Source organism: Gossypium arboreum, chromosome 3, assembly GCF_025698485.1.
Source record: "Gossypium arboreum isolate Shixiya-1 chromosome 3, ASM2569848v2, whole genome shotgun sequence".
NCBI lineage: Eukaryota > Viridiplantae > Streptophyta > Magnoliopsida > Malvales > Malvaceae > Gossypium > Gossypium arboreum.
In genome coordinates this window covers 17639321-17648990 of record NC_069072.1, presented here as the reverse complement: position 1 = coordinate 17648990, position 9670 = coordinate 17639321, and positions in this window count along the sequence as shown.

Here is a 9670-nt window from a genome sequence, read left to right as displayed (position 1 = left end):
ATCGATCCATAAATACCGCAGGAGCGTTAAATCGGTCCAAATGGCATAACCGAAACTCGTAATGACCATACAGAGTCCTGAATGTCGTCTTATGGATATCTGCCTCCTTGACCCTTAACTGATGATATCCAGATCAAAGGTCGATCTTGGAAAATACAGAAGCTCCTCTAAGCTGGTCGAACAGATCGTCAATCCTTGGCAGTGGATACTTATTCTTAATCGTCAGTTTGTTCAACTGGAGATAATCAATACACATCCGCATCGTACCATCCTTCTTTTTCACGAATAGCACCGGTGCTCCCCATGGAGACACTCTTGGCCTAATGAAGCCTCTATCTAACAACTCTTGAATTTGAGCCTTTAACTCCACTAACTCCTTCGGTGCCATCTTATAAGGTGCGATGGACACGGGCATCGTTCCAGGCAACAAATCTATTCCAAACTCAACTTCTCGGTTCGGAGGCAATCCTGGAAGCTCCTCCAGAAAAACATCTTGGAACTCCTTTATGGTCCTAACCTTATCCACTATCAGTCCCTCCTCTTCCGACTGACTTACAAATGCCAAATAGGCCTCACAACCTTTTCGAATCCACTTCTCGGCTCTTAATGCTGACACCACATTGGACAAATAATCCTTCGCCACCTATCACCATAACCTCCTCATCCTTTGTGGTCCTTAACACCATTCGCTTAGCAAGACAATCCGTGGTCGCTTTATGCTTAGCAAGCCATCCATTCCCAAAATGAGATCAAACTCTCCGAACAGTAACTCCATCAGATCTCCAGGGAAAATCCTACCTTGAGTTTCTAAGGGTACATCCCTATATAGTTTGTCTACCCTAACAGAGTGACCCAAAGGACTTAGTACAGATACCCCACTCACAATCTCCTCGAGCAGTCCAAGTTGTCCATAATCCGCTCGTGGCCTCCAACCAATATTCCGCCACATTCGGGCTATACGGACACGCCCTAAAGATCTCCGCTCCGTTGGCCTGGAGTCGTTCAGAAATAGATCCCCGAACTCCATTGTCCGTTCTTGCCCCGGCAACCCTTTTCAGAACACGACGCATTGCCTGTGACAGGGCATCATCCTTGGCACCGCGATCATGAGACTCTACCTCTGTTGCCGGTGGTATCGGTGCATCCACCGTTGGCATATGTCCCGAAGATGAAGATCTCGCTCGAGCACTTCCTCGGCTCTGTCCACGGCCTCTTGTACTCATATCGTATTATCTTGATTACGAATTTTTATGCATTAACTTAGTATTCCAGTGATTATTACAGATGTTTTATAAATCAGACAGTAATTCAAAGTTTGTTTTCGCAGAATCGAAGTCTAGCTACAGTTTCAGTGTCTTATCAAATTTTCTTATGGTTTCAGTATCATCATATCTAGAGTTTCCTAGTAGGGTTTCAGTACAGACAGATAATTCAGGAAAATATTCAGAAAAATTCAGAATACTTACAGACTTGAGCCGGAGATTCGGAATGCCACATTCTAAAGATCCAAATTTTGAAAATCGAGTTTTTCGCATTCTTCATAAAATTTTCGCTTTCGAAAATCATTGTTTTTGTAAACCCATTCTACAGCCGAGTTGTTGCAACTTAGGCTCTGATACCACTAAATGTAGCACCCCAAACCCAACCCTGACGTTATGATCGGATCCGACATGCCACATCGAAACGTTCAAAACATTTTATATTGTTGATCCAGAAAAACTTACTTAGTGTTTTAAAAGATAATTTCATTATAGGTTAAAGTGAATGGAAGTTGTGCACCAGGTAAGAAACCGGAAAAGAGGTGGTGAGTCCATCGGACTGCTTAAGTACCAAGCTCCCTTCGGATCCAATCCTAGACATGCATACCACCATTGCCACACCTTAACGTCATGGATATTTCTAGGAAACCGATTTGATTAAGTCATTTTTAGGAAAAATGATTAATTTTGGAAAATACTTTCATTGCGGAAGCTTTGCTTGTTGTCGTGTTATTTTGAAATCAATTGTTTTTTTTTGAAAACGCGCCCTAAAGCTATCCAATTTCAACAGTTAAAATAAGTAATACCTATCTTAGTAATACATATTAAAACCATCAAAAACAATTAAGCGGCCTTATTACATTTAAAAACCCAAAACTTCAACGTAAATAAAAGGATGTCCAGTTCACCAGAAAAAAATCAAACTTTCAGAATGGGTGACCACTCCGAATTCCCTCACAGCTCCAAGCCCACTATGGTTGGGGATTTCCTACGTGGATGAAAATAAAAGGGGTGAGTTTGGGGAAACTCAGTGTAAGGAAAACCCATTCAAAGCCCAAGTCGGCTCCAGCCCATTGGGCCTAAGCCCATTCAGTAATAAAGTGGTAATCTTGGACCGAGCCCTTTTCAGATCACAATAATCGGGCCTTAGCCCTTATTCAGATAATAAAGATGGCCCATAGGCCCATTTCAAAATACATGCAACATCAATAACATATGCAAGCCCATTTGGGAGACTACTCAACCCACCAACCACTACACTCCACCCGTACCACCATACACTCCATGTGGGAATAGCTCAACCCACCCATTTAACACTTCTACAGCTTGCGGCCTTGCTTTGCTCATTATCAAAGAATTGAGGCAAAGCCTCCAAGACGTGGACAAGCCACTTTCAAGATTTCCTCCGTCAATATCCCGGTCCATGCATCGATAATAACAACATGGCATGCAATAAATAACAACAATCAAACATGCATTTAGGTCAATTTAACCCTAGGGGTATTTGGTAATTTTGCACCTAGGGGTATAATAAAGTAATTTTCCATACATAGGGTATTATAGTAATTTAGCTGCTTTTAGGGTTTTTCATGCATATTCTTACTTTTCACGTACTAACGTAATCACGCATCGAGGATTCTTACCAAATTGGGCTTATTGGCCCATCATTCCAATTTTGGCCCATTAAGCCCAAAAATATTGAGGGCACGTAAATCATGCACTTTGCGGTCCAAACATTGCAGCTTACCAAAAACATTAATCAATTTACCTCACGAGCATTCAGACACTCGCAAATCTACAAAATACCGGTTTTTGGCATTTCGCTTTTCGCTTTTGCCGATCTAGACTAAGAAAGAGGGTGTTAGTTACACAATTTTGCGATGATATCTCGACGAGATCCACACACGAACCGCCTACAATTGGATTACTAACACGTTAATCTAACTATTCAAATACAAACTACGATTAACCCCTTACAATATTCGCCAACCACACCTACACATTATAGTAAGCTTATAAGAAATCAATAAGCAACTCATTAACAAATTTTTGTCAATGTTTACCACATAATCATAATTTCACTGCAAGCTATCTTCCTGAGCAATAGTCACTAAATCATTTATAACTGGAGCTACGAAACTCCAAATCAAGTGCCGTTAACTTTCCCTGAAAATAGACTCATATATCTTATATCCATAAAATTTTCAGAATTTTTGGTTTGGCCAATCAATACCATATTTTTCTCAAAGTTTCGCATGTTTCACTGTTTGACTAATCTGACCACTCTTCATTACAAATCAAATTTCTCATTGTACAGAATTCAAAATATGTTCTTGTTTATTTCATTTGAAACTAGACTCAACAATATTTAATTACATAATTTATTCAGCTTCTAATTCATCTCTCACAATTTATGGTGATTTTCCAAAGTCACGTTACTGCTGCTGTCCCAAGCAGATTTATTACCAAATTCACTCTTTCACACATAACCTGCATGCATGTTATTTAAACATGTATATCACCAATCAATCATCTCATATCTATGATTTTACTTAAGTATAATCTCCATTTCATCATTTTAAAGCACAACATGTTAGCCGATTTTTCCCTTTAACATCTAAGGCACATGCATGCTCATTTGTTTGGCTCAACTTCACCTATCTTCCATTTTTCATCAAAAGAACATGAAACAACAACCATTCCTTCATTTTAATTCATGACTAAATGCTCACAACACAACTAAAAACCAAAATATGCTTCAAGAGTTAAGGAAGAATCAAGAAGAACTCATGAATATCAAGATAGAAGTAAACTACCATGAACTTACCTTCAATTTTCTTCCCCAAGTGACCGAACATTCAAGAGATTTCTCCTCTCCTTTCTCTTCTCTAACTTTAGGCTATGATGAACAAAGATGGACAAAACTTTGTTCTTTTCACCCCTTTTTCTTTTAATAAAATTTCATATTTCATCCATTTAATTCTTTAATACAAAAGACATGAAATGCGCATTATGGAACATTTACCTAAACCATTATCATGGAACATTTACCTAACCCATTATCATGGAATATTTACCTAATCCATTGTCATGGAACATTTACCTAACCCATTATCAATTTGTATCAATTTGTACCATAAATTATGGATATCAAGTGCTCATATTGTCTACAACAACATGATGGCTAGCCACTTCATGTAAAATGGGAGGTTTGTCATGCAAATCCTTCTATTCTGCACTCCTATTTATTTGGCCACTTCAATTTAGCCTATAGCATTTTCAAACATTTTCACATAGGTTCTATTTCATAATTTCACCCATTTTTTCTTATGGAACAAAAATTAACTAAAATTGCCGGGTTCTATCTTAAGCTTGGGCCTTCTAGAGGCCCACTAACATAATTAAACCTATGCCAACATTCACAGGATTCCCGAAAATTGGGGCGTTACATTCTTTCTTCGACATTGCAAAAATTGGAGGCGGCAACCGATATTTTCCATTCGGAAGTACTTAGGGATGAAGATCACACCGAATTCCCATGTTAACTAAATCAAGTCGACTCTGAAGATTGTCTTTTGATTTTCTATCGACATTCAAAATTGTCCCCATGATGTTCTTGCAAACATTCTTCTCAATATGCATGACATCAAGATTGTGTCGTAAAATGTGATGCTCCTAATAAGGCCACTAAAAATAAATACTTTTTTTTCCACAAGTCCACCTCATTAGAATTATCCTCTTCATCAGATTCATCATCAGATTCATCTCTCGATCTTCTCTTTTTTTGTATGTTGGATGGTTAATTCATCTTTCCATAACTGAAATCCATATCTTTTAACATGAACAAGATTTCAGATCTAATGGTCTGCTTAGGAGCTTCTCTAAACTCTTCAGTACCGTCAAATAAAGTCGTCTGAAATCTAAATCTATGATTTCCATCCAACCACCGACGATGCCCCATATAACAAAACTTCTTCCCATTATATAACCATTTCGAACATGTTTGCGCAGCACAACAAGGACAAACATAACGTCCTTTGGTACTCCAACCTGATAAATTGCATAAGTTGGGAAATCATTAATTGTCCACAATAAAGCTGCACGTAAATTGAAGTTCTCATTTCTTAACACATCATATGTCTCAACCCCCGACCATAATTATTTTAACTCTTCAATAAGTGGCTGCAAATAAATGTCGATATCAGTTTCGGGGCCTTTCTCTCCAAGGATAATCATAGATAATATAAAAGAAGATTACTTCATGCAAATCCATAGAAGCAAATTGTAAGGAACAAGCACTACAGGCCAAGTACTGTAGAAAGTACTCATGATTTTAAAAGGATTAAAGCCGTCAGCTGTTAGCCCAAGCCTCACATTTTGAGGATCGCTTGCAAAGCTTGGAAATTTACTGTCAAACGATTTCCAAGCTAAAGAATCAGCAGGATGCCTTAATAATCCATCATCGGTCCGTTCATCATTATGCCACCTCATAGAATCGACTGTCTTTGACGACATGAAAAGCCTTTGAAGTCTTGGTATTAGGGGAAAATATCACAAAACCTTGATTGGCTTCTTTCTTAACTATGCCCCACCTTCATCCACATTCACATCTTCTGTATTCCTATTCATCCAACGAGACTTACCGCACACATGACAAGACTGTTGGTTTTTCTAATCACCCCAGTACAACATGCAGTCATTTGGGCAACTATGAATTTTATCGTACCCAAGGCCCAAATTTTTTATTAGTCTCTTCATATCTTGACAAGACTGGGGGATTTTTGCAAATGAAAACATCTCTCTCAGAAACTCTAGCAGCATTGTAAAAGAGTTTCCGGTCCACCCTCCCAAACATTTTAAGTGAAATAGACGAATGCAGAAGGACAATTTCGAATATTTTGATCCCTCGTAAAGTTCTTCGTTCATTTCATTAAGTAAATTGTAGAACTTCGCCGCTTCTTCATTTGGCTCCTCATCAGGTGCACTTGTTCCCGTTTTGGAAAAAACATTTCCACCAATATTACAATCATCGGATGCAATAAAATCAGGTGGAAATGATTGCTCACCATGGCTGTGCATATTAAATGCATCCCGCAACATACCTTCCATGTCATCTTGTCTAACATACTGATGGTATGCAGTATCAAGATAAGTCGGATTAATCGTTGAAGAAGTTCCACTAGATGTACAATCTCCATGGAAAATCCATTTTTAATACCCCCGAATAAAGCCATCAACAATTAGATGTTCATAGACAACTTCATGAAAATGCCAATTGATGTTGCCACACCTCTTACACGGGCAAAGAATCATATTCTCTTGGCTTGCATTTTGAAATGCAAAATTTAGAAAAGTTTGTACTCCATTTCAATAGGCGTTGCTTACCCTTGACAAATTCATCCAACTCCTATCCATTTCGTAGTTCTTGAAATCTAAAGTTGACAATAACTTACAGTTACTTAAATGTTCTCAATTGATTTAAATCATGTCATTATACTAAAATAGATAATACATATCAAGTATCAAGTATCAAGTATCAAGTATCTAATGGGTGTAAACTAATTCGGTAAGTTGTGGGATTTTCAAGTATATATTTATGTATTATGTAAGTTAAGTAAGTTTTGTAAGTTATGTATATATATTTATGTATTATGTAAGTTAAGTAAGTTTTGTAAGTTATGTAAGATATGATATGATATATATTTATGTAAGTTATGTAAGTTATATATTTATCTAAGTTATATAAGTTATGTAAGTTATGTAAGTTATGATATGATATATATTTATGTATTATGTAAGTTATGATATGATATATATTTGTGTAAGTTATGTAAGTTATATATTTATCTAAGTTATGTAAGTTATATATTTATCTAAGTTATATAAGTTATGTAAATTATGTAAGTTATGATATGATATATATTTAACATTAAGATAAATATCATTTTCCTTTAAACAATTTATATTAATTAAATAATATTTAAAACTTATCTTGAGATGGGATTTGGATAATATTATTATATTGATAAAAAATATTTATAAGTTTTAAAACATTTAAAAATATCAAATATTAAAATCAAACATTATTAATATAAAAATTAATAAATATGATGTATTACTTTGATGATTTCGCTTATTATTAGAAATATATGCAAGGCATGAGATATAATTCGATGAGTAAGAAAAGTAACTTTTCATTTTAAAAGCTTTTAAATAATTTTTTTGGAAAAAAGAATAGTAACTTGATTTTTATATTAAAATAAATTTAAATAATAAGATTGAGTAGTTAGTTGAGATTATAACAGATTATAAAAGTGTTAAGGTTCGTTATTTATGAGAATACTTTTCTATTCACCAATGATGGTGAAGCATATGCCCACTACTCAAATAGAAATTTACTATGAATATAAACTACGGCTGAGCAAAAGATAATTAAACAAATAAATCATAAGGCAAATCTAGAAATAAATTATTTACAACTTTGATGTTAATTGAATAATTTTTTTAAAATGTTTCCAAAAGGGTAAGAAATGCATCCAAATTATAATCTAGAACATAAATTAACCTAGTGTAAAATTGAAATAAAAATAACTTTTTATTATTATCAAATGAATTTTCTTAACATTATCAAATAAATTTTCTTAACCAAATACTTTTAGTGAAATTAGAATTCTTACTTATAAATGATAATTTTTACTAATAATAAAAAAAGTTTCTATGAAAAAATAGAAAAATAGAGAATACTCATTATCATTTTCATCAATTCAAGAAATTTTGCATGTTTGTTCTCTCTCTCTCTCTCTCTCTATATATATATATATATATATTATATTATTTTTAAATTATAAGCTATAAATATAGATTATAAATTTAGACAAAAAATAATTTGGTTGGGTTAACAATGCAGTAAAATTTGAGAATAATAAATTGTTAAATTTATAAATTTAAAGTGAAAAAATAATTTGGTTGGGTTAGCAATATCTATATGTAATTAATGAAAAGAAATACAAAAGAAATGGCGTAAAAGAAAAATGAAAATGAAAGAATTTAAAATATTCTTTTTAAGTTTATATCACGTGGAATGTTATAGTTGACTAAAAAAATTTTAACTGATTTAATATTTTGAGGTATTTGAGTAACGAGGAATAATTTAAGTATTACTACCAACAAAAAAAGAAGCTTAATATTAACAATGTGGATTAATAATAATGAGGAATAATTAATAGCAATTACCACAATGTAGGACCCAAAGCCTTACCTAAGTCAATGTGGATTGAAGCTAAGCAAATTGGATGGCAGAAAACTAGAGAAGCAGCAGAGGGATACTGACGGAGATGTAGCAGAGGGATGTCGATGGAAATGTAGCAGAGGGCTGCCGACGACGATGCCGAGGACTACCGAAGGTAATGCAACAGACATAAACCCAGAATTCTTGACCACATGTCAATATTAACAAATATATATGAGTTCCATATCAAATAAATAACCCAAGATATATGCATACTGATATATGTATATATATGCATATTGATATATATATATATATACATTACAATCACGAGGACCAAATCATCAATTACACCATAAGGCAAGTTTCAAGTAGGCATGAAACTGACATATTTACAAAGTATATTGAGTCATTAATATGTGCCATTAGAGTCACTGATCATAAATAAGTTAGTTTCATACTCTTCTAGCCTCACAAATGATGTGATGTCCCAAAGGATGAGCCAAGTCTCAAAATCTCCACACAAAAACAACAATGCGTAATAGTGCTTAGTAAGATCTAATGAAAAATTCATTAAGCCTACCTTGATCCAATGAGATATTATCCATGACTCAAGAAAAGTAAGAATGCAATGTTATAGCAATCACACAAACCAATTGAGTCACTTCAATATGTATAATAAGCAGAATAAGTCAATATTAACATAACTCATACACATATAGTACATTCCAATAATTCATTCATAAGTTCACTTAATCACATCACTTCATATTTGTTAAGCACTTAATACTTCAATACATTACTGTCGATTTTAATCTGAAGGCCGAGAAAGGTATATATGATAAACTTTGATCAACCAAAGTTTTGTACTTCTCAGCTTGCTTAATTCATCCAAAAACAAATTTAACTGCTATCATCTGGTCCAAACAGATTTAACTCAAAACAGTAAATATATATAAATCGTAATCAATATAATAAAGAAAAAATAAAAACCTGAGATCGTGCTCTCTGAAGTTCTTGTTCAAGTTGAGTTAGCTTTTCGACTATAGTTGTTGAACATATGCCTGATAGAGAATCACATACCAGCGCTAACTGTTAGAGAAGCATTTGATTTTGCTGCTAGGTGTCAAGGTGCAAGTGAGGGCGTGGCAGGTTTGTTTACTTCCAGTACCACCAAATATTA